Genomic DNA, 24389 nt, shown 5'->3' on the forward strand with positions numbered 1-24389 from the left:
TGTAGAAACCCCTGACCATAGCTGTCCCTTATTTGGCGGGAAAGTTCCTTATCCCAGCGCTGTGTCCCGCTGCTGTCCCTTATTGATGATGTCCCTTAAATTTCCCAGGTTTCAAAGGAAGCAGCTCCTCTCTCTCCCTCCCTCCCTCCCTGCTGGCCAGGGAGGAGGGAGGCTCCAACTGTGTTGCTTGACTGCATTGCTCACCCAATAAGGAGTCTAAGAACGACTGGGGGTGGAGCTTGCATGCCTTGTGCCGATCAAATCAGCCTCGTTGCCTGGGGACTTGCCTTTGCTCAGCGCTCCCCAGCGGAGAGGTGACATGGTTTTCCTTGCTGCATCCCCTTTGCTGGGTTCTGTGCTGTGGGAACCACCGCTTGAGGCTTCATTTGGCTGCTGGCTGGGCTTTCTGCCTTTGGCTCAGAGGGGCTCAGAAGACGAACATACCTGTGCCTGGAAAATCCCTTAGCATGACCGTCTGCTTCTGGTGCCACCCACCACTGGATGCAGCCCTGGAAGGTCGCCCATGGGAGACTGTGTCAGGAGGCGAAAGCAGGAATAGGTCAGCAATAAAACACCCCTGTGACGTTAACATATGAGAGTGCTGGAGGAAGAAATAGTTAAACAGGTTACCCAATCAGAACCCAGGGGGGTGGAGTCAGAGGGACTATAAAACCAGCTCTGGGAGGGGCGAAGGGAGGAGGGAGTTGGGAGTTGGGTGGTTGGTTGGAGTGAGAGTGAATTGGGATAGAGTCTGTGGGCAAGTTGAGTTAATGCAGAGAAATAAGTTGAGTCAGGAACAGTTAGGGGCTAGGAAGACAAGTAAATATCTGCGAGGTGGTTTAGTGAGTAAGAGCAGGTAGCGGAAGTTAAAGGTCTGGATAGGCACCCCATGAATGTAATTGACCAATACCGTTTATGAAACCACTCACTTGTTAAACTACAATAAATAAACAGAAGTTTATGTTCCAATTTAACCCTGACTGGACTCACTATTGTACCAGGTAGGGCCTGGGTGGTGGCAGCGAGAAATAAAGTGGTGGCACAGAGATCAATAGATGGTGAAACATCCGGGGACCCTGTGTGATCGCCACAACCCCGTGTCCGGGAAGTTAACTCTTTATTCAAAGAAACCAAAACAGCGCAGGCCTAGTGATCACAGCAATTCTTCCCAGTAGGTCTTCCTGCTACAAGGCAGTTGTGAGGACTGAAGGTCCCTTCCTTCCCACTGCTAAGTCTCCTCCTCCTCCAGTTCCTCCCCCAGCAACCTAAGGCTCCATCGTCTTCCATTGCTTCTCCCTCTTCATTTCTCTGTAGGTTCTAGCAGACCAGAGGGGAGGGGAGTAGGTCGCAGCAGGAGGGGGAGACTCCCTGGATTCTTCAGCAGCCTGCCTCATCGCTGCCTCTTGGCCCCACTCTTCTCCACCCTCCACTTCTGCCTCTGATTCTGGACTGCTGTCTGCCACAGCCTCTTCCTGCCCACTAAACCCTGTTGCCTCTTCAGCTCCCAGCACCTCTCCCCTCCCAGTCTCCTCCCACTGACCACTCATTGTCACCCCACCACCAATCCCCTGGCTCTGAGCCTTCTTCCCCTGGGGGTTCCCTTGGGGGCTCCCCAGCTGGTGCCCCCCCCACTCCTCTGCATCCCACCAGTCCGACACAGACTGTGGGCTTTGGGCTGAAAATGTTTTCCCCACAATGGTTCAGCTCCTTCGCTAAAGTGTCTAGAAATTCAGCCTCCAAGTGTGTAACTGGGAGGGTGTAGACCAGCATCAGCTTTGTGTGCAGGATTATTATCCTTATTTATTTAAACCCCACCTTTTCTGTTGACGGGACTCAAGACGGCCTACAAATAAAAACAATAACTGCTAAAAACATAGGGGGGTGGGTGAGAATCAATCATTAAGAGACAATTAAACTTTGATGGAATTAAAACTACATACATATGCAAAATCTGTTGCAAGCATACCAGTGATGACAATAAAAACAGCATGGCACCAGCCCTTTCATTAAAAGCACTCAGTTCCCCAAAGGCCTGCTGGAACAAGAAGATCTTCGCCTGCCGGTGGAAGCACAACAAGGAGGGAGCCAGTCTAGCATCTCCGGGGAGGGAGTTCCAGAGTCTGGGAGCAGCCACTAAAAAGGCCCTATCCTGAGTCCCCATCAAGCAGGCCTGTGAGGGTGGCGGGGCCAAGAGAACCTGGGCAGGATGATATGAGGGAATATGGTCTTGGACCTAAGCCATCTTGGGCTTTATAGGTCATAACCAGTACTTTGAATTGTGCCCAGAAACAGATTGGTAGGCAGTGGAGCTTTTGTGGCAAGGGAGTCAAATACTCCCTATAACCAGCTGTGGTCAACAATCTGCAGAAAGCCCCATGTTCAATCTCGGACAACTTCAGGGCAGGTTGGAAAAGACTCCTGTCTGAAGAGCTGCTCCCAGCTAAGTGGATCTATGGATCCATGCAGTATTATAAGGCAGCTGCCTAGATACATTTTGAGATTAATACGCACCATGCAGCCTACAGCCAGCTATTTCACACACTGCAGATGCAGAGAGATATATCTGGAACTGCGATAGTATACGATGAGGCAGTTATTCTTTTTATCCTTATTTTCATCGGTTTATCACCTTGTAGCAGAAACGTCTCAGAGTGACTTGCAACAAAAGTCACAATGCAAACAGAAAGATTGCCGATAATTCCCAGGTAACAACTAACCAGCAAGCCAGAGAAAAGGATTAAGGAAAGTCTTCACCAGGTACAGAACAGATGTAAATGTTGGCGCTAGGTGAGGCTCCTCGGGGCAGTATTCCATAATCTGCGAGGGAACCACTAGCGAAAAAGTCTTCTCTCTAGTCACCACTCTCTGCACTTTTGCTGGATCATAACCTCAGGGTCTGGGTAAATTCATATGGGATTCCCATGACATATTGAGATACTGACACATGCAAGACTTTACAGGTTGAAACCAGCACTTTAAATATGGCCCGGATACATCCTGGAAGCCATACATGCAAGCAGGCCAGAATAAATATATTAATTAGTATGCCTGTATGTATATGTGTATATATGTGCAAATTTATATCCCACCTTTCCTTCAAGGAGCTGAAGGCAGTGCACACACTTCTCCCCACTGCCCATTTAATCCCCACAACAACCCTGACAGGTAGGATAGACTGAGAGGCGGCACCTGGCCCAAAAAGGTAAAAAAAAGGTAAAGGACCCCTGGACGGTGAAGTCCAGTCAAAGGTGACTCTGGGGTTGCGGCGCTCATCTCACTTTCAGGCCAAGGGAGCCGGTGTTTGTCCACAAACAGCTTTCCGGGTCATGTCCCAACTGGGACAGAGCAACAGGTGCTCACTCTGTTGTGGGGATTCCAACCACCGATCAGCAAGCCCAAGAGGCTCAGGGGTCCCACGTCCTGATCTGGCCCAAGGTTACCCAGTGACTGAGTGGGGATTTGAACTCTTGTCTCCGGGGAAGGAGTTTCAGAATCTGGGAGCAGCCACCAAGAAGGCCCTTTCTTGCGTCCGCACCAAGCAAGCCTCTGAGGGTGGCAGGACTGAGAGAAGAGTCTTCCCTGGAGATCTCAAAACCCAGGCAGGTTGATATAAGGGATAGCTTGAGCCTAAGCCATGGAGGACTTATAGGTGATAACCAGGACTTTGAATTGTGCCCACAAACAGATTGGTAGCCAGTGAACCTGTCACAACAAGGGAGTCATATGCTCCCTATAACCTGCGCCAGGAAGCAATCTGGCTGCAGCTCCTTGAGCTAGTTGACATTTCTGAGCATTTTTCAAAGGCAGCCCCACAGAGAGCATGTTACAGTAATCTAAACGGAATATAACTAAGGCAAATGCCACCGTGGCCGAAGCAGACATCTCACGGAATGGGCGCAGCTGGCACATAAGTATTAATGGTGCAAATGCACTCCTGGCCACTGCAGAGTCCAGAGACCTCGGCATCCATGTCCAGGAGCACACGCAAATTGCGAACCTATGTGCTCCATCCCCTGTTCTGCCTTCTGAGCACCTCTGTTTTGTTTCAATTAAGTTTCAATGTGTTTAGCCTCATCCAATCCGTTACTGAAAACAGACACCAGTTTAGCACTGAGGCAGCTTCCTCAGATTTAGGTGGAAAGGAGAAACAGAGCTGGGTATACTGGTATCGCCAAATTTTGAAACTAGAAAAATTCTTATTCTGTTCCCACAATGGCCAGATACCCATAGAAGCCCATGAGCACAATAGCACTTCACTCTGAAACATCTATAGCAGGCTTCCTCAAACTCGACTCTCCAGATGTTTTTTGCCTACAACTCCCATGATCCCTAGCTAGCAGGACCAGTGGTCAGGGATGATGGGAATTGTAGTCTCAAAACATCTGGAGGGCCGAGGTTGAGGAAGCCTGATCTATAGTTTCGCTTTGCATAGAATTCCATGGAGGGGTATTTTCATGTTTCTCCCCTCTTCCTTTTCGCTGACCTAAGCAAGCTGCAACATTTGTGCAAATGCCTTGCAGAACAATCCCATACCCTCCAACATTTCTCCGATGAAAATAGGGACGTCCCATTCCATAATGATAATTTTACTATTTATACCCCACACATCTTATTGGGTTCCCCCAGCCACTCTGGACAGCTTCCAACATACAGTCATACTCATGTTACGTTTGCTTCGTGTTTCGTTTTTTCAGGTTGCGTCCTGCAGCGACCCAGAAATACCGGCAACGGTTACTTCCAGGTTTCACCACTTGTGCATGTGCAGAAGCGCTAAATTGTGCTTCACGCATGCGCACAAGCACCAAATTGCACCATGCACCTGTGCAGATACGGTGCTTCAGGTTGCAGGCTTTTCATGTTGCGAACGGGCCTCCGGAACGGATCTTGTTCGCAACCAGAGGTACCACTGTATATAATAAAACATTAAGCATTTTTTAAAAAACTTCTCTATACAGGATTGCCTTCAGACGGCTCAGGGGCTAGTTAACTCCATACCCTCCAACATATCTCCAATAAAAATAGGGGCATCCTAAGGAAAAGCGGGACATTCTGGGATCAAATCAGGAACTGGGGCGGCTTCTCTAAATCAGGGATGTCCCTGGAAAATAGGGGCACTTGGAGGGTCTTCAATTCATTCATGTTGTTGCTGCTGCAGAGTATTCTGCTGACTTTAGTTTAGCTTCCACACTGCACTGGGCAAGCTACTATTCTTTGCAAGGGACATGCCCAGAGCCAGAAGCAAGCAAGCGGAAGATAGCAGCATCCCTCAGGCTCACTGAAAACAGGCCGATTGTGAAAAGCATATTCCAGCCATGCTGCCTGTTGCTGGCTGGCCCCTGTTCCAGGCTTGGGGCTCTGCCAACATCCAGTGCCTCATCGCCGCTTGTGATTCCTGTTTATCCCTGACACCATGATATGTCTATAATTATATATAATCTCTCTCTTGTTTACTCTCCTCCATCCAGGTTGAATGCGGCTAAGGGACAGCTCAGATTCGCTCCACTACACTTCCAGAATCTAAGATCAAAGAACAAACTGGAGTCCTATTTGAAAATTAACAAAGAAATCTGATCTCTCCCTCCCAACCTCTTTATTTGGATTATTATAAAAGATGCAGTAGGAAATGACGAATGAAAGGACCCACAAAGGGGAGAAGTCCAGGAGTTTCTTTGGAATCTTGTTTTTATGTTGTATGTTGGATATCTCATTGTAAAACTGTAATTTGAAAAACCAAATAAATAAATAAATAAATAAATAAATAAATAAATAAATAGATAGATAGATAGATAGATAGAAAGAACAGGTGTAAAAGAAGAATTCCCTGGATGCCAATATCCACGTATTGGGCAAGTACTCTTGAGAGAACCCCAGCCGAGATTTAAAATCACAAAACAAAATTGTAATACTGCAATACAGCAGAGTGAAGCATGGAAATATAGCCTGTTTGCTTGCAGGGACCCCTTTCTAAATCAAGGTTAAACACTTTTCAGTTTAGTTTAGGTGCTAAGTACTTATACAACTGCAATGCTTTTGTGTCCACACCTTTTTTGGGGGGGGGGGAGGTTGCAAAGTAAACCTGAACAACTTGACCCTGCCCATGTGACTGCCATGGTCCCGCCCATGTGACCTCATTGGCCACACCTACCTGACCTCCTTGGCCACAAGCCACCCCACAAGGTCCAGAGGTTACCAGTTACCACTGATTTAAACTTCTTTTTCCAGTCTTCTGTGTTGTAATGCCAGGCAATGGAAACTTGTGGAATTGCATGGAATTATTTATACAGTGTCATCCATTTACATTTTTTGCAGCATCTAGAAATTATAACTAAATCCAATAACTGTATTTTAAAAATTGATTTCAGGTTTCCTGTTTTATGCAATACTGCAGTCCTAATCATATCTTACTTGGATGTAATCAAGCATCAATGGAACTTGCTTCTAAATTAATATATTTTAGGGTCAGGCTACTGATATGAAATACAGACAAGTTTCTACATAAGAAAATTGACTCACTGTAATTTATGGTGTCTTTGCTTCTGTTTTTGGCTGCTGCACACACGAGGTATGGACCTGTATTCCCACACCAATGTGATAACTATATAGGAGGTCAGAGAATTGTTATGTAGAAAGTACTCTCCTAAGAGTGTTTTGCAAGAGGCCTCCTGTTTTGAAAAATTGGCAGAAGGCACAAATAGGGGTGAAAATGCAAATATGTTGAAAAAGTAACATTAGAATTCCAGTCCTGCAGAATTTTTTTCTCTATAGGCCAGATTCTAGAGAAAATGCAAATATGTTGAAAAAGTAACATTAGAATTCCAATCCTGCAGAATTTTTTCCTCTCTAGGCCAGATTCTGGAGAAATCAGCACCCTATGGTTTTCTCCTTTGCTGCTGATGGTGAAACTAGATGTTTTTCAGTAATACATGCCCCTAATCCCATGTTTGCTTTCATAACTAGAAATGCAGGGGGGCGGTGGTCTACCAGAAGCCCCTTCTGTGAATCAGCACAGTTGTGTCTTCATTTTAATATGCAAAACTCCTCTCTAGTTCTGAAACACACTTCCTCTCCTTCCACCGCTCCATTCTTTTCCATAGCTGAAGATATTTCTTTTGCCTGTTCCTAGGGTTCCCTATTGGATTATTGCTGGGAGGGGGAAGCCCAAAAAGAACAGGAAAAAGGCGAAAATGGCGCAAAAAGAGCAAGAAAATGGCAAGCAATCCCAGGAGCCTTTGCACCAAAGCTTGGGGCCCTTCTCGTTGTTTGCACATCCTCGTCCAGAGATGAGGAAGTCTGAGAGCCACCATTGCCACCATTCATGAAGAAGAAGAAGAGTTTGGATTTGATATCCCGCTTTATTACTACCCTAAGGAGTCTCAAAGCGGCTAACATTCTCCTTTCCCTTCCTCCCCCACAACAAACACTCTGTGAGGTGAGTGAGGCTGAGAGACTTCAAAGAAGTGTGACTGGCCCAAGGTCACCCAGCAGCTGCATGTGGAGGAGCGGAGATGCAAACCCAGTTCACCAGATCACGAGACTACCGCTCTTAACCACTACACCACACTGGCCAGTCTGTTAAGTGCTACTGGTTTTTAAAAAGTGTTTTCCAGATGTTTAGCCTGTGTTTAAAGGTAAAGGGACCCCTGACCATTAGGTCCAGTTGTGGCCGACACTGGGGTTGCGGCGCTCATCTCGCTTTATTGGCCAAGGGAGCTGGCGTACAGCTTCCGGGTCATGTGGGCAGCATGACTAAGCCTCTTCTGGCAAACCAGAGCAGTGCACGGAAACGCCGTTTACCTTCCCGCCGGAGCGGTAGCTATTTATCTACTTTCACTTTGATGTGCTTTCGAACTGCTAAGTTGGCAGGAGCTGGGACTGAGCAATGGGAGCTCACCCTGTCGTGGGGATTCGAACCTCCGATCTTCTGATTGGCAAGTCCTAGGCTCTGTGGTTTAACCCACAGCGCCACCCGCGTCCCTAGCCTGTGTTTACAGGCTGTTTATATGGTGTCCCCCAGTATATGAGATTTTGCTTATACCCAGTGGCAGAGGGACCCTCTCCAGCACCCAGGGCGGGACGCCAATGGGCGGGGTGAAGTGCCCGGTGGTGCACGCGCAGCATCCCATACAGACTGCGCATGTGCGGATCCCGTACAGAGTGCGCATATGCAGCAGCCTGCCACTCACGTGGCAACTGTATGGGCTGCTGCGCATGCGTACTCTGTACGGGATGGTGCACATATGCAGTCTGTATGGGATGCCGCTTGCGCCGTCCATACCGGCATCCGTATGGAGTGTGCATGTGCGGCATCTCATACGGAGTGTGCACATGTGGCAGCCCATACGGACGCCGCGCGCCCTCAGCCGCTCTATAGCTGGGGGGAGGCAGGGGCCATCTTGTCACACACACACTCCCCAGAGTGGCACCCGGGGCAGCCCACCCCCTCCGCCCTCCACTTTGTATGCCCCTGCTTATAACCTCAGTTCCTGGGAATGCAACCCCTGTGTTAAGTGAGGAGCCGCCTCTATTACAGTTTATCCAACAGCATTAGATTGGAAATAAAATAGTTTAAGAAGATAAAAAATAAAACCAGCTATTTATAAATGTTAGTAGTATGGGGTGAAAAAAACATCCTGAGCAATGCTGGGTACTGTCTGCTGGTGAATAAATACAGAAGGACAACATTTTATGAGACTGTGATGGAGAGTTGGGGCGTTGAAGGATCTCTGATGTCGTGACTTATGCTGTCTGACCTCGGACATCTGCGACAAAGACTTTAGGGGTCTTTGCTTTTAGCAGGCTTAGAATGGGTATAAATATTTGCATGCAGCAATTGTGTGCATGCATATAATCGCCCTTCAGGTATGCTCTCATCTGTGCATAAAACGAGGAGGGGGGGAGACTTCTCATTCTTGCTGCTTTCACAAGAGCCTATAAAGAGGAGGAAATTCCATTGCAGCAATAGCCAATGCCATTTTATGCCTTTGTTCCAAGCGTCCCATTCCATAAATTCCACATTGTTGGCCCAGGCAGTCACTTAACTCTGGCCATTGTCCTTGGGTGTCTGCTGTTTCTTGGCTGCCAAATACCAACTGCTATATATCAAAACCACAAATAAAGCTTCCTCCTCCTGCCCCCCCCGCTCTGGAATTAATTTCCATCTGATTTGTGTGTGCTTTTTAAAAAATGAGAAATGCTTGTTTTCAAAGATCCTGTGCCAATCTGAGTGGAAATCCGTATTTGGTGGAGTTTGCTCCCAAGTCTATGTGAATATAATTGCTACTAAAAGTGCATCCAGACTATTTTGCAAGAGTGATTCCAGCACGTACTGGAACTTTAGGTGTGTGCAATTGGAATTGTTTAATTCACTTTATCACCCCAAGCCTCTCAGAAGATGATTACAAAGCACTGCTTTCCCATAACATCATGGAAGGGCAGAAGTTACTCAAAGGCTCCACTTGATCATGGATTCATCAAACTGAGAAGGGATCCAAAGATCATCGGTTCCAACCCTCGCTGCCCCCTCTGCTGCAGTACAGGCTCATTTGGGCATTAACCAGCATTGAGATGTTCTGTCGCTACTTGTATTGTTCTCAAATAATATGGAAATAATATTGGAGGCACATATTATAGTGGGGAAAGGTATATCCACCTAGTATGTATCAGAGGATTGCCAAAGCATGTGCCATCAGGACGCAACATCATCAAAGCTAGAAATCAAGTCATTCCTTATTCAGATCTAGAAATCCACCACATTGCTTTCTCAGGCATGCGCTGTTGGGTTGGGGCAACGGGCTAAAATGTTTTAAAATGTTTTAAACAGTTCTACTTTTGGTTCCTCTGTTTTGTTTTTGACAGGTTGATGTTAATTAAATGTTTATTTGGGGGTGGTGATTATTTTAATTTGGGTACAACTGTAAACTGTTTATTATTGTTGTTATTATTGGTTTCTATTGATTTATTGGTTTGTTTGTTGCTCGTATAGGATATTTTGTTTTTTAATGTTTGATGCTTTGTTGTGTTTTCATTTATGTCCTAAGCCATCCAGAGTGGCTGGGGAAACCCAGCAAGATGGGTGACATATTATTATTATTATTATTATTATTATTATTATTATTATTAAAACAAAAACCAACCCTGTGTTTTCTTCTATTTGGAAAGTGATGAGGAAATGCCCTGAAGAGTTCCCAATGAAGGGTGCTGAAAATTATAGCTATGTAGTGGGAAAACAACAGCTCTCACGATTCTTTGGGGGAGCTATGTACTTCTGGATCCTTTGCTGTTGCTTAAGAGATCTCAGTGGCACAGCCTTCCATCAGCTTCAGGTGGTAACTCAGCTGTGCCCCAGTATGTATGGTGTGGATATAACTCCAGGCACTTAACCCAATGAATTCGCTGCAGCTGCAGCAAAGAAATGAACACATCCTATACCTGGCAAGGAAGGCCAAGTCATCATTCTTGGTTCCCTGTTGAATGAGGCTGATGCCATGATGTTCTTGTGGTTCCTTAAAAGCAGCAGCAATGCCAACTTTTGAAAATATATTCTTTGTTGCTGCTCTTCATAGACGAGATAATTTTTCCCCCTTTCTCTGTCACCCAGCGAAGCTATTGGCAGATGGACAAAAGGAGGTAAAACTTCACAGAGCACATTTTCTTTGTGGATTTCACCACCAGCAGATATGCTGAAGATTAAGCTGTTTTAAAAGGCAATTCAGTTGCTTCCACCATGGCATAGACATCATTTGTCCTCTCCATTTTAAAGGAGAATTGGAAATACATTATTGTTAATATTACAGGTAGGTAGCCGTGTTGGTCTGCCATAGTCAAAACAAAATATATAGTGAGAAGGTGGGGAGGGGTATTACTCAGAAGGGTGGTGGGAATGGGTGATTGGCAGATAGCTGTGATGAACCTGTTCAGGCTATATAGAAGGGTCTGGTGACTTCTGTTTCAGTGTATCTGAAGAAGTGTGCATGCACACGAAAGCTCATACCTAGAACTAACTTAGTTGGTCTTTAAGGTGCTACTGGAAGGAATTTTTTTTCTTTTATTTTGTTTTGATTATTGTTAATATGTTAAGGTCATCAATATTTTCTGTGTGGCCCTCTCATCTTTTTCTGGTTGGATTTGTGGTGTGGTTTTTATTATTATTATTATTATTTGATTCCGTGATAGCTTTTTTTTTTTTTTTTGTCTTAAAACACAGTGGGAGGGACTAGCGAGGCACTACTGAAGATTTTTGGATCTCATGTTCCTGTAATCAGCAGTTTCTCACTTGCCCGTTCCTTTAAAAAAAACAAAAGCTGGTTTTTCCTGTTCAATCATTTGGCGATGGCATTCCTGATATGCTTTAATAACTACTTCAATTACAAGGCTTGTTCTTTGCAGCCAGAGCAATTGTGCCTTCCTTTTTATTTTTTAGGTTTTTTATGAGTGCAGTTTCACCTCTGGAATCACCAGGCATTCATACAGAGCTCTCACATAGCAGGGCCTATGAAGTCTTGGGTACATATGCCCAGATCAAATGGTCAGTACCAACATTTTCAATTGACTGTTTCACATATTCCTATTCCTATGCTGTATTCACCACAGTCTAGTTTACTTGATCTATGCACCTTAAATACCAAATACAGTACAGGGTTATCAAGGCAACCAGAGAAGCGGATAAACACATAACATATGTGCACACATGTTGTGCCTTTTAAAATAATGCCATATTTGAATGTTGCACCATAGGGTGTGTCAGGGGATGTCTTGTGGGGCAAACATGGCTGGCTTGAGGGATTTTTTTGGGGGGGAGAGATATGATACGATACGATACGATATGATAATCTTTATTGTCATTGTTCCATACAGTACAATGAAATTGAAAAAATCTACATAAGACATTCAAAAACCAACAAGCCTGCTATCCCAGCTATCCCAACCTGGTTAGCCCCCTAAAAACTCTGATACCTCATTTTTAAATACAATATACTCCCATAGAGACTCCTTAAACTGCATTTAAAACCAAAATCGCATTTGGAGAGAAACTGTTTCTCAGGCGGCTAGTCCTAGTCTTTAGAGCAGGAAGAGTTCCGCAAAATGCCTTCCATTGGGCCCCTATGACTGTCTCTCATGAAATAATTACTGTAGTACCCCTCCTTTCTTCCCGAGGCAATGGCCCATGTTGTGATTTGAAGCAATATAAGTGCTACCCACATTTGAATAAAATTATGATGCGAGAGGAGGGTGTACACGTGTCTTCATGGGAGAACAGGTCAGATGAGGATGACAGATTTTGCTGCTGCTTGCCAGCAGATAAACTATTCCCACCCTGTTATTTTAGTCATGGGAAGTGATTTCGGGGAGGGGTGATGGGAGCACACCAGTAGCTTTTAATGTCATAATGTGAGGGACGACACCTGTTTATTCTTTGTGCATTCTGTTTCACCTTTCCTGCTCCTCAGGGAGTGTGATATGAAACCAGTTTGCACAGTGTCCCTTGCTGGGTCTACATTCATGAGCTGTTTAGCTATTGAGCCAACACCCCTTACCGCTAGGACTCTGCTGATCTCTCAAGCTCCAATATATCCAAACCATGGGCGCTGCCAGTTCACGCTGCAGGGCAAAAACACCATTCCTGTGAGGGATGGAAGTCACCCAAAGTCAGCTCAGAAGTCCTTCGTAGCAGCCTGCCCATCATATTAGCTAAAACAGCTGTTATAAAAAGGGATGTTACTTGGGTTCCTTACAAAGCAGAAATAAGAGGCAAGCGAAGTTGCCTTACACCAGGTCATCGAGTAGAGTATTGTCAACTCAGTCTGCCAGCAGCCCTTCAGGGGCTCAAAGGTCTTCCCTATCAGGGTTGAATGTGAAACCTTCTACTGTACATGCAGAGCACACTGCGCAAACAAGTCAATTCTGTTTTCATTCAGGTTTCTCATTTTTCTATTCTTAAGGAGGGTGGAAGCTTTGGGGAACAGAGGCAAGAAATTGCTGCTGCTTCATCCTTCTGTAGCATCTCAAAACCTGGCAAAACAACTCAATTTTATGAATACACCGTTGGGTTCTGAATTAGGGGTGATTAAGCAGGAAGTGAGAGCTGGAAGTGAGAGTCACTGAGATCCAGCGCCGAGGGCCTTCTGGCGGTTCCCTCATTGCGAGAAGTGAGGTTACAGGGAACCAGACAGAAGGCCTTCTTGGTAGTGGCACCCACCCTGTGGAACACCCTCCCATCAGATGTCAAGGAAATAAGCAGCTATCTTATTTTTAAAAGACATCTGAAGGCAGGCCTGTTTAGGGAAGTTTTTAATATTTAATGCTGTATTGTTTTTAACACTCGATTGGGAGCTGCCCGGAGTAGCTGGGGAAACTCAGCCAGATGGGCGTGGTATAAATAATAAATTATTATTATTATTAAGAAGGCTGATTGTCGAAGAATTGATTCTTTTGAATTATGGTGCTGGAGGAGACTCTTGAGAGTCCCATGGACTGCAAGAAGATCAAACCTATCCATTCTGAAGGAAATCAGCCCTGAGTGCTCACTGGAAGGACAGATCCTGAAGCTGAGGCTCCAATACTTTGGCCACCTCATGAGAAGAGAAGACTCCCTGGAAAAGACCCTGATGTTGGGAAAGATGGAGGGCACAAGGAGAAGGGGACGACAGAGGACGAGATGGTTGGATAGTGTTCTCGAAGCTACCAGCATGAGTTTGACCAAACTGCAGGAGGAAGACAGGAGTGCCTGGTTCATGGGGTCACGAAGAGTCAGACAAGAGATAGGGGAGACAAATATCAACATCTGCTGCTCCTGGGGATCCTGCTGCCTGGGGCGGTCGGCTCACCTTACCTCTGGGGTGGGCTGGCCCTGCTGGGGGTTATTTGCTAATGGTGCACCTCAACGACTTCCTTTCTTGCTTTCTAAAACCAGTATATCCAGCAGCAGTCTGAAATGGGGGGGGGGGGGGAGGGTTAGGAGAATATCAATTTCAACTGTCAGAAGAAAGCCTTTTAGGGACTAATATTTTGCTCTTTTTAAAAAATATTGTCCCAAATAGGTTTTCAGTCATATAAAGCCTGGTGCGTTTCCAAGCTCTAGGTAAAAAGAATCTGACACATTCATAATTCTGCATCTTTGAAGTTTAAAAAAGCCACCTAGGGTCTCTCTCTCTGTGTGTGTGTTTTTAAATGTATAAACCATAGGTTCTACAAAACAGAAAATTCCGGGATCTTTTTATGGAGCCTTACATGCATTTGAGAGAGCTGCTTTTCCCCCTTTGCATCATTTTTCTGGTTAAAATGACATGCTCATTCCTTCCTGTCTTCCTTTGCAGCTACGCTGCTATTTGAACTATGTTATTCAAATAGCTAGAAGGGGGATTTAGATGGGGGGGGGATACTGTCAAGGAATAGCTCTCCAGGGGAAGAGCATTAGCGATGAAATTTGGAAGAGGGATTGGCGTGTGGATAAGTACAAACTGAGTCAATATTCCTGAGTCAAGTGTCTTTGTGATCTTGGCTGCTGCTGCTGTCACCCTTGTCTTTTGCATAACAGCCCACTAATCAGCAATTTGGTAGTAAAAAAGAGGGATGGGGAGAGGAATTACTGTATTTTTTGCTCTATAATACTCACTTTTTCCCTCCTAAAAAGCAAGGGGAAATGTGTGTGCGTCTTATGGAGCGAATGCAGGCTGTGCAGCTATCCCAGAAGCCAGAACAGCAAGAGGGATTGCTGCTTTCACTGCGCAGCAATTCCTCTTGCTGTTCTGGCTTCTGAGATTCAGAATATTTTTTTCTTGTTTTCCTCCTCCAAAAACTAGGTGCGTCTTGTGGTCTGGTGCGTCTTATAGAGCGAAAAATACGGTAGATTCAGTTTGCATTAGTCTTCCCTGCCCCAATCCACGGGCATGCTTCAGCATCTTAAAAAGTAGAGACTTCACCTTGCCAACAAAGGCCCATATAGTTAAAGCTATGGTTTTCCCAGTAGTGATGTATGGAAGTGAGAGCTGGACCATAAAGAAGGCTGATTGCCAAAGAATTGATGCTTTTGAATTATGGTGCTGGAGGAGACTCTTGAGAGTCCCATGGACTGCAAGAAGATCAAACCTATCCATTCTGAAGGAAATCGGCCCTGAGTGCTCACTGGAAGGACAGATCGTGAAGCTGAGGCTCCAATACTTTGGCCACCTCATGAGAAGAGAAGACTCCCTGGAAAAGACCCTGATGTTGGGAAAGATGGAGGCCACAAGGAGAAGGGGACGACAGAGGACGAGATGGTTGGACAGTGTTCTCGAAGCTACCAGCATGAGTTTGACCAAACTGCGGGAGGCAGTGGAAGACAGGAGTGCCTGGCGTGCTCTGGTCCAGGGGGTCACGAAGAGCCAGACACGACTAAACAACAACAACAACACAAACTAAAACACAACCATCCTTCAAAAACATGTCTGTTAGGCAAAACTGTCCACAAAAATTTCTATCTTAGGAGGAATCAGCACCACAATGCTGATGAACTTCCATGTAGCTGAAATGTGGAGAACTGAACTGAAAAGTGGAAAAATGAGAAAGGGGGAGAAACCGCTCAGCAAAGTGCCTTTTTCCCTTTCGCCTTCTCCCTTTAGCCCAACTGAAATTAAAACTCTAGTTCAGGCATAGGCAAACTCGGCCCTCCAGAGGTTTTTGGGACTACAACTCCCATCATCCTTAGCTAACAGGACCAGTGGTCAGGGATGATGGGAGTTGTATTCCCAAAACATCTGGAGGGCCGAGTTTGCCTATGCCTGCTCTAGTTCCTCAACTCTGCACTTCAAAGCTGCTGTCCAAAGCTGGCTGTCCTCTTTTCACACACCGTATATTTTTATAACTCTCAGAGGCAGCTGTAATCTAGGAATGAAAAAGTCATTCCTGCAGCTACCCTGTCATATCACAGCAGAGGTGATCTGGGTGTACATTTCCAAGGCCCTTTAACTGCAATAGCTGCTTTTTTAAAAAACGACTTCTCCTTTCTATCTTTCTCTTTTTTTGCTTTCCCATTTCATTCGGTAAACACACTACCCTGTGATTTATAGTGGGAGCCGCACTATTAATATCAAGGGCAGAATCGCAACAGAAATGCCAGCTGCAAGGCAGAATAAAAAAAAAAAGTTTGGTCGGCCGCGGCATGGATCATGCACTGAGAGCTGCAAGATAATGTGCCTTCTCTTGCCTTGTTCGAAACTGGATCAATCCTGGTTCAGAGGATGCTTTCCAACATGGAGGTCTACCGTAGAACAGCCACATTTGGCTAATTTGCTTTCTGCATGCTGCTGTTTATTGCAGGATCACCTCACTCCATATGTGCCCACTTGACCACTTGGATCTGTGCAAATGGCACTGCTACAGGCACTCTTAGTGTGACAGCTCCTATACTTGGGAACTCCCTGCCACTTGACAACAAGCAGGCACCTTTCCTGTGCTATTTTCTGCACCTGCTTGAAATATTTTTGTTTCAGCAGACCTTTCCAGACACACAGAAGTCACATGTGTTTTATTTCTTCCTTATGTTAATCATCTTTTCAACAGCTGTCTTTAAATGCTTCTATCAATAATGTTAATGTGCTACTTTACATTTTCGAAATATTTTCTTACAGTCAAGTGGTATACAAATTTTGTTAAGTAAATCACCCAACTGTCGCTGTCCCATATTTTCCCTGCACATATTTTTTTTCAGACTGAACATAATCAAATGGAACATTAATGATGTTGCAGGTTAAATAGGTGAGATTATCACCGCACATCTATCTCTTAAAAAATTTTTTTTGTGTACTTTTCAAGTTTATACATCGCACCAACTTCACAATCATTTTAACATTTCAAAACTTGGCTTCCTTCCCCCTCTTCCTGCAGTTCCTTAAATTTATTTTTTAATGTCTTCTGCATATCCAAATTAACTTAATTTGCTCATTTATTCATCTACTTAAATATATACTCTATAAAACTGCAGGTTATTACAATAATCCTGCCAGTGTTCTTATCTGTTTACAATTTGTCTGTAAATAGTCAATAAACCATTTCAATTCTTCTATAAAAAGTTTGTTTTCTTGGTTTCTTATTCTTCTGGTAAGTTTCACTATATCTGCACATTCCGTAAGTTTTTGTATCCATTCTTCTTTCGCTGGGACTTTTTCTTTCCATGTTTGGGCATGTAACATTCTTGCTGCTGTAGTCGCACACATGAATAATTTTCTATACAGTTTGGGTAGTTCTGTCCCTATAATTCCCAAAAGAAAGGCTTCTGGGGTTTTTTTACAAATGTTTTTTAAACATCCTTTTCAATTCATTATATATCATTTCCCAGTAAGCATTACTACAAGGCCACCACATCTGATAAAAAGAACCTTCTTTCTCTTTACATTTCCACTGCACGTCTATCTCTTGGCATGCAGCTTCACTGTTATTTTGCCTGTTATGTTGCCATTTAAAAAGGGCAATCCTGTATACCATTTCCTGGAAGCCCTATTGAACTCAGTGGGGCGAACTTCTGAATAAGCATATACAAAGTTACACTGCATATCAAAAACCTTTTTTTTTTTTACAGGGGTCTTTTAATTGACAACTTTTTATCAAATTTAAACAAATTTAACAAATGTGTTCACATAATAATACTTAACTTGCTGCTAAACTGCCTTTTCATTTTTAAAATTGGTCATTTAAAAAATATGTGCTGCCATTCCAGTCTCTGCAGGTAGCACCATTTTCTTATTGTGCTTATTTTCCTCTCCAGTTTTTTTTTTAAATGATTTTTTTCATTCTACTCTTTAATGTTGAAGTAAAAGTCATGGTAGTGACTTACATTGAAATAAGTGCTGTGGTGCAAATTTTTTTGTTATTTAAAAATAAAAAATAAAACACAGGGTTTGTTTTAAAGACATGCTCAGGGGAATTATCGCTTTCCCAGCCATACAGCCATGCTATTCCCACTAGTGTAGATGGAGGACCAGGCAAGGTACACAGACAGAGAGTGCTATTAATTCCCACCCCCACCCCCCGTGCAAAAAAATAATTGTGGAAAAATCCATTGCAAATCTGCATGTGGCTTGCAGCAGAACAGTAGGGTTTGGTTAGTGCTAGATGGTGTTTTATCTGTTCAGAGGTAGGGAAAGGATCTCATCAGAAAACATTTGATCCCAAAGACTCTTCCTCATCAGTGATCCAGATTGGAATTTAAAGAAGTTCAGATGCTTTACTCTTTGCATTTCAATAGGAAGCTACCTGATTTGCACTTCTTGAAGCACTCAAACCAAAACACAGTTCTCCTTTGAAATTCACACTGCTCTGAAATTTTGCAGCCCAGTTCTCCAACTGATGGGATGCAGGTGGTGCTGTGGGCTAAACCACTGAGCCTTGGGCTTGCCGATCTGAAGGTCGGCGGTTCGAATCCCCGTGACGGGGTGAGCTCCCGTTGCTCAGTCCCTGCTCCTGCCAACCTAGCAGTTCGAAAGCACGTCAAAGTGCAAGTAGATAAATAGGTACCACTCCAGCGGGAAGGTAAACTGTGTTTCCATGCGCTGCTCTGGTTTTGCCAGAAGCGGCTTAGTCATGCTGGCCACATGACCCAGAAAAACTGTCTGCAGACAAACGCCAGCTCCCTCGGCCAGTAAAGCAAGATGAGTGCTGCATCCCCAGAGTCGTTCGTGACTGGACTTAACTGTCAGGGGTCCTTTACCTTTACCTCTCCAACTGAGCAATGTGTGCAGAAATGTGTATGTTTGTGCTAAACAAAATGCATTTTTTAATTATGTTACAGTGCATTACATATGGGGAAAAAGGTTACAAAAATGTGTATATCTATTGACACTGCAGGCAAAACCCATGCATATTAGGAGAAGCTGGCAATGAAATGCGGGTGAATTTTCATTTTTTAAAAATAATACTGTGGAAACTAGAAGAACCGAATTTAGGACTGGAAAAGTGAGAAACTGGAAGAAGCTGAAATGAATAGATTTGTCCATTCCTGCCTGCACATCATGTTATGAATTTAGACACAGATTCAAGCAGGTAACCAGAGGTGGGGAGTTCTTGCTCTTCAAGCAATTTTGTGTTTGTGTGTGGTGGGTCCTCTTTACTGTGTCTGAGTGCCGAAAGCTTCCCAGCAGTGTCTGAAAGCTCTTTACCTGAAGGAAACAAATCTGCCGTATTAAGACAGTCCATTCAGTAGCACACTTGGGCCATAAAAGCCTTCCTGGAAAAGGAAGCTCACAATCACAACAACTAGAGGGAGGGAGGGAGGGAGGGAGGGAGGCCGATGAAGGCAGGGCTGGCCCTCCCATGGAGCCAGGTGAGGTGACTGCCTCAGGTGGCTGGGGCCACAGGGGCAGGAGAGCCCAGTGTATTTCTCTCTTTCCCCCTTGTTCCCAATGTTCACTCGCCCCTTCTTCTCTGGCGGGGGGTGGGCACCATTTGGTGGTTTGCCTCAGGGGCCAAAATACCTCTGGCCAGCCCTAGCAAACACACCCGCCCACCCACCTGTGTTTAGTGGAGGAAGAAGAAGAAGAAGAAGAAGAAGAAGAAGAAGAAGAAGAAGAAGAAGCAGCAGCATAAAGCCTCTTGCTTTATGCAAGTCGCTTGAGTGGCGGGATAAACAGGGACAAGTGGGAAAGAAGGAATTTCGGGCTTGCTCCGCATTAATTTTACACAAAATGTGTGCATGTGTGCCTATGCACTAAATGGCAGCTGACAGCCTCTTCTTGGTAGATTTGTGCTGAGAAATACTTGAATCATTTCAACACTTTATGCCTAATGTGAAAACAGTCAGCAAGTGAGATAGTTTGTGAGCAGGGGAGGGAATTAGATCCTGTTTGCATCTTAATGAGAAATGACGTCATTCGCTCTCCTCGAACACGGAAACCAAAACACAATTATCCTTTGAAATCTGCACTTATCTGAATTTTCCACCAAAATAACATGTACAAAAGAGTATATGTTAGGGGACAGTGTACATAAAAATGAATGTATTAATTAACTGCAAAGCTGATTTCTGAAGAAGGCTTTTCTTTCGAATTTGGATGATGCAGAGACAGAAGTTGCTGGAGAAACAGGATTGAAGAAGAAGAAGAGTTTGGATTTGATATCCCACTTTATCACTACCCAAAGGAGTCTCAAAGCGGCTAACATTCTCCTTTCCCTTCCTCCCCCACAACAAACACTCTGTGAGGTGAGTGAGGCTGAGAGTCTTCTGAGAAGTGTGACTGGCCCAAGGTCACCCAGCAGCTGCATGTGGAGGAGCGGAGACGCGAACCTGGTTCCCCAGATTACAAGACTATCACTCTTAACCACTACACCACACTGGCTAGTTTAATAGCAATAAATCCCAAATTCTACCAGTTTGGTTAAAACAATGAGCTCGTGATGCCACAAAGTCTTTGCAAATGTAGTTTCTTCTCAATTCTGCCCTCTCTGAACCAGCTTGACCGTCTCCCCACGAGTGCCCCAGATCCCAGAGTGAGCCACGCAGGGCTGTTGCAACAGAAAAGCCTCGACAAGTGGGGTGTGTATCTTCAGAGACTAAAAATAGGTGCAACCATTTCTGAGCCAGGGCACTCCCAGGCCCCAGCCCTCGCTGCTTGGCACACTCAGTGCATAATTGTAGGGTTAACTATTTTGACATACGTATATCCACTCCGAAAGACATCTGAATGCATATTAGTCGCTGTGCTGGCAACAGGAATGTTGACATTGCCTATCCAGGGAGCTAATTCTGCCTGCAAGTGAGCGCCCCAAATGGGAGAAATGCCGGACTTCTTAGGAAATAATAAGTATGCATATGCTACAACAGTGTGGTGTAGTGGTTAGAGTGTCAGACTAGGACTTGGGAGACTTGGGTCCCATCCCTGCTCAGCCATGAAACTCACTGGGTGACCTTGGGCCAGTCACAGACTCTCAGGCTGACCTACCTCACAGGGTTGTTGTGAACATAAAACAGGGAGAAAGGGAGCCACGGATGCTGCCTTGAGCTCCTTGGAGGAATGGTGGGATAGAAATGTGATAAATAGATGCACTATAAGAAAATAAATTTTATCTGTTCCCCAACCCCAAGTAGCAGCGTTTGTGGCCCTCATTCTCTAGAAATTTAGGGGCCCATCAAGACAGATGTCCCCTGCATCCCAGGTGCATGTTCAGTGTTGACTCTTCCCTTTTCGCCATCGGAAGCAAGAGCCAACCACAAGCCGCAGCTGCACAAACCCAGCAGTGCCCGTAGGAGTGTCACCCCACAAAATTCCACCACCCGAAGCAGCCGCTTCAGTCTACCTCATGGGCAGGCCGGCCCTGTGTATTCTGTACTATGTCGTTGTTGCAATAACTGTGGGTTAGTGGTGGATTTGTACTGGATCATCCACACATTGTTCTGCTTTATTGGTTTCGTGACGCTTTCCCAGTATTATTACATTATTGCCATCTGTGGGGGACACACTATAGCACAATACAAGCTGAAGAAAGCAAAGCAACTCTGGAATGTTTATGGTATGAAAAGTGACAGGGTTTCAACTACAGGGCCTGCACTGATTGGAAATGAAGGTTTGTGTCTGCGCCAACACTTTTGCAGGTACAAACTGTTCTGAAAGTGGGATAGCGTATAACTTCCCCATGAGCACAAATCATGAATGTGCAATTTTTTAAAAAAGGATGTCTAGAGAGGCCCTAATTCTGTGCAAGGCAGATGGGTGAAAATTATATCCTCCATATTTGAATTAAACCCAGTCAATTTAATATGTGTTTCATTTTTCCAAAGTTAATATAGGATTTCAGTAAGATGGAAAATGCACATGCATTTTACATTCTCCGCCTCTCTCATCCCTCCATGTCTGAGTTAAGGACACCTTTCTGAGAACCCTTTACAGGAGCAGACTTATATAATGATTTGACTTTGCCTCTGTTTACCTTCAAAGGTGTTGGTGTCACAGGTATTATAGAGGTGTGTGAAGACTAACCTCATTCTGATTTATTAGTCTCAAAATACCTCTGTACAGAACCAAAACCTGAAAGCAGACTGCTATGTTCAGCTGTCTTCCCAAATGCATTCTGTACCCTGCACCCTCATTCCGGCCAGACCTGTTCCATACATCTACAGCTGGGTGTAACCTTCATTCCTGGTTTTTGGAATAGCTGACTGTCCAGCACTGTGCCATTACTTCTTATTAACAACCAGGTCATACAAGCTGAAAGCAGCATTCGGCGGGGCAGCTGTGGCCTAATTTCACACAGGTGGCAAGGATAGAGAAGGAAGGAAGGAAGGAAGGAAGGAAGGAGGCATTGCACACTGTTGACTACTTCCCTGCCCACTTTTGACTACTGCTCCAACCACCACTGCTACCCCCCTCCTCTGAATACCCCTGAGGAAGTGTCCAGAAAAAGTTGCCCAACTATGGCTCAAAGTGAGCATCACTTTGCATCACAGGTAGGGATGGGATTCTGTTCACATTTAAAGCTCAATCTATCAAATATACACTTTCCAATACAAAATGAGAACTGAAACACAACCATCCTTCAAAATCCACATGTATCCAAGTTTTGCAGGGCAGCTTCCCAACCAAAGGATGTTTACAAAAATGCATATATTGGGGAAAGTGTGCATAAAAATGAATGTATTAGCACAAGTAGCCTACTTGGGAGATGCTGCCTATTGAGAAATGTTTATTTCAGACATGTGTACATTAGTCAAAACTGCACACAATTTTTTAGTGTTAGGAGAAATTAGCATATGTACCTTTGCTGCAAATCTGTGTCATCTTCATGCCTGATTAGTTTCTTCTGATTAGAGATGTGCAAGTGGTCAACCCTACTCAAGACACATTGTCACCGCTTGGACTACTGCAATGCGCTCTATGTGGGGCTACCTTTGAAGGTGACCTGGAAACTGCAATTAATCCAGAATGCGGCAGCCAGACTGGTGACTGGGAGTGGCCGCCGGGACCACATAACACCAGTCCTGAGAGATCTGCATTGGCTCCCAGTACGTTTCGGAGCACAATTCAAAGTGTTGGTGTTGACCTTTAAAGCCCTAAACAGCCTCGGTCCTATATACCTGAAGGAGCGTCTCCACCCCCATCGATTAGCCCGGACACTGAGATCCACCACCGAGGGCCTTCTGGCGGTTCCCTCATTGCGAGAAGTGAGGTTACAGGGAACCAGACAGAGGGCCTTCTTGGTAGTGGCGCCCGCCCTGTGGAACGCCCTCCCTTCAGATGTCAAAGAGATAAGCAACTACCTGACATTCAGAAGACATCTTCAGGGAAGTTTTTAATGTTTGTTGTTTTAGTGTATTTTTGGTCTCTGTGGAAGCTGCCAAAGTGATGGGCGGGGTACAAATAATAAATAAATAAATAAATAAATAAATAATAATGGCACAGTAACAAATTGTGACGGGACGCAGGTGGCGCTGTGGGTTAAAGCCTCAGCGCCTAGGGCTTGCCGATCGAAAGGTCGGCGGTTCGAATCCCTGCGGCGGGGTGCGCTCCCGCTGCTCGGTCCCAGCGCCTGCCAACCTAGCAGTTCGAAAGCACCTCCGGGTGCAAGTAGATAAATAGGGACCGCTTACTGGCGGGAAGGTAAACGGCGTTTCCGTGTGCGGCTCTGGCTCGCCAGAGCAGCGATGTCACACTGGCCACGTGACCCGGAAGTGTCTCCGGACAGCGCTGGCCCCTGGCCTCTTAAGTGAGATGGGCGCACAACCCCAGAGTCTGTCAAGACTGGCCCGTACGGGCAGGGGTACCTTTACCTTTACCTTAACAAATTGTGCCCCACCCATGAAGTCAAGGTGAACAGTACCCAAGGCCAGTAGAATTTTTTGCTGCACAAGGAAGAAAATTCAATGAGACCAAGTCCCTCACCTTGATGTCAGTAAAAATACTATAGTAATAAATTATATAAACAGTAACTTTCTGCCATTTCCTGGCATCCAAAACCAGCCGTTTGGGAGGGTTGCCTCACTATGCCCAATGGGAAACCTAGACCTACCCCACTTTGAATACTGGTCACATCACTGTGAGTTTTCTAGCACGAATTCTTCCCCTTCCCAGTCTTTCTTGGAGAGGAGTTGTAATTGCCAGTTTGTCTACAGTATCTGCATAGAAATAATTCTCATCAGTTTTCAGTGCCATTAAAGAATCTTGTTGCAATGATGACTTAAAGAAACCAATGATCTTGGCTGGGAAAACTGGCACTGCTTTCCTGATGGGGTTGTTTTAATAAAACACTATTCCATTTGCAGTTTTATGAATTGCTGTGTCTCAGTGGCTGGCAGAATCATAGTGTGACCCCTTTGAAGTTCATTATATAATTCTCAAAATCAATAGGCATCAAAAGCAGTGGCAGAAATGCAGGCAAGTCAATATGTCCAGTCCAGTGAAGTCATTCACATTCTATTTCTCATTCATATA

The 24389-nt window shown here is 44.9% G+C and overlaps 2 long non-coding RNA genes across 2 annotated transcripts in view; one reads left to right on the forward strand and one right to left on the reverse strand.

The window, feature by feature from the left end:
* The first annotated feature begins 616 nt into the window (after window positions 1–616).
* Window positions 617–24389, forward strand: part of LOC307203063 — a 188764-nt gene continuing 164991 nt past the window's right edge. Inside the window, exon 1 of the long non-coding RNA XR_013833120.1 lies at window positions 617–722. This is a non-coding gene — a long non-coding RNA (uncharacterized lncRNA). The remainder of the gene's footprint in view (window positions 723–24389) is intronic.
* LOC307203047 overlaps window positions 4606–24389 on the reverse strand; it is a 36019-nt gene continuing 16235 nt past the window's right edge. Inside the window, exon 3 of the long non-coding RNA XR_013833104.1 lies at window positions 4606–4906. This is a non-coding gene — a long non-coding RNA (uncharacterized lncRNA). The remainder of the gene's footprint in view (window positions 4907–24389) is intronic.

Source organism: Podarcis cretensis (assembly GCF_951804945.1).
Source record: "Podarcis cretensis genome assembly, chromosome: 14".
NCBI lineage: Eukaryota > Metazoa > Chordata > Lepidosauria > Squamata > Lacertidae > Podarcis > Podarcis cretensis.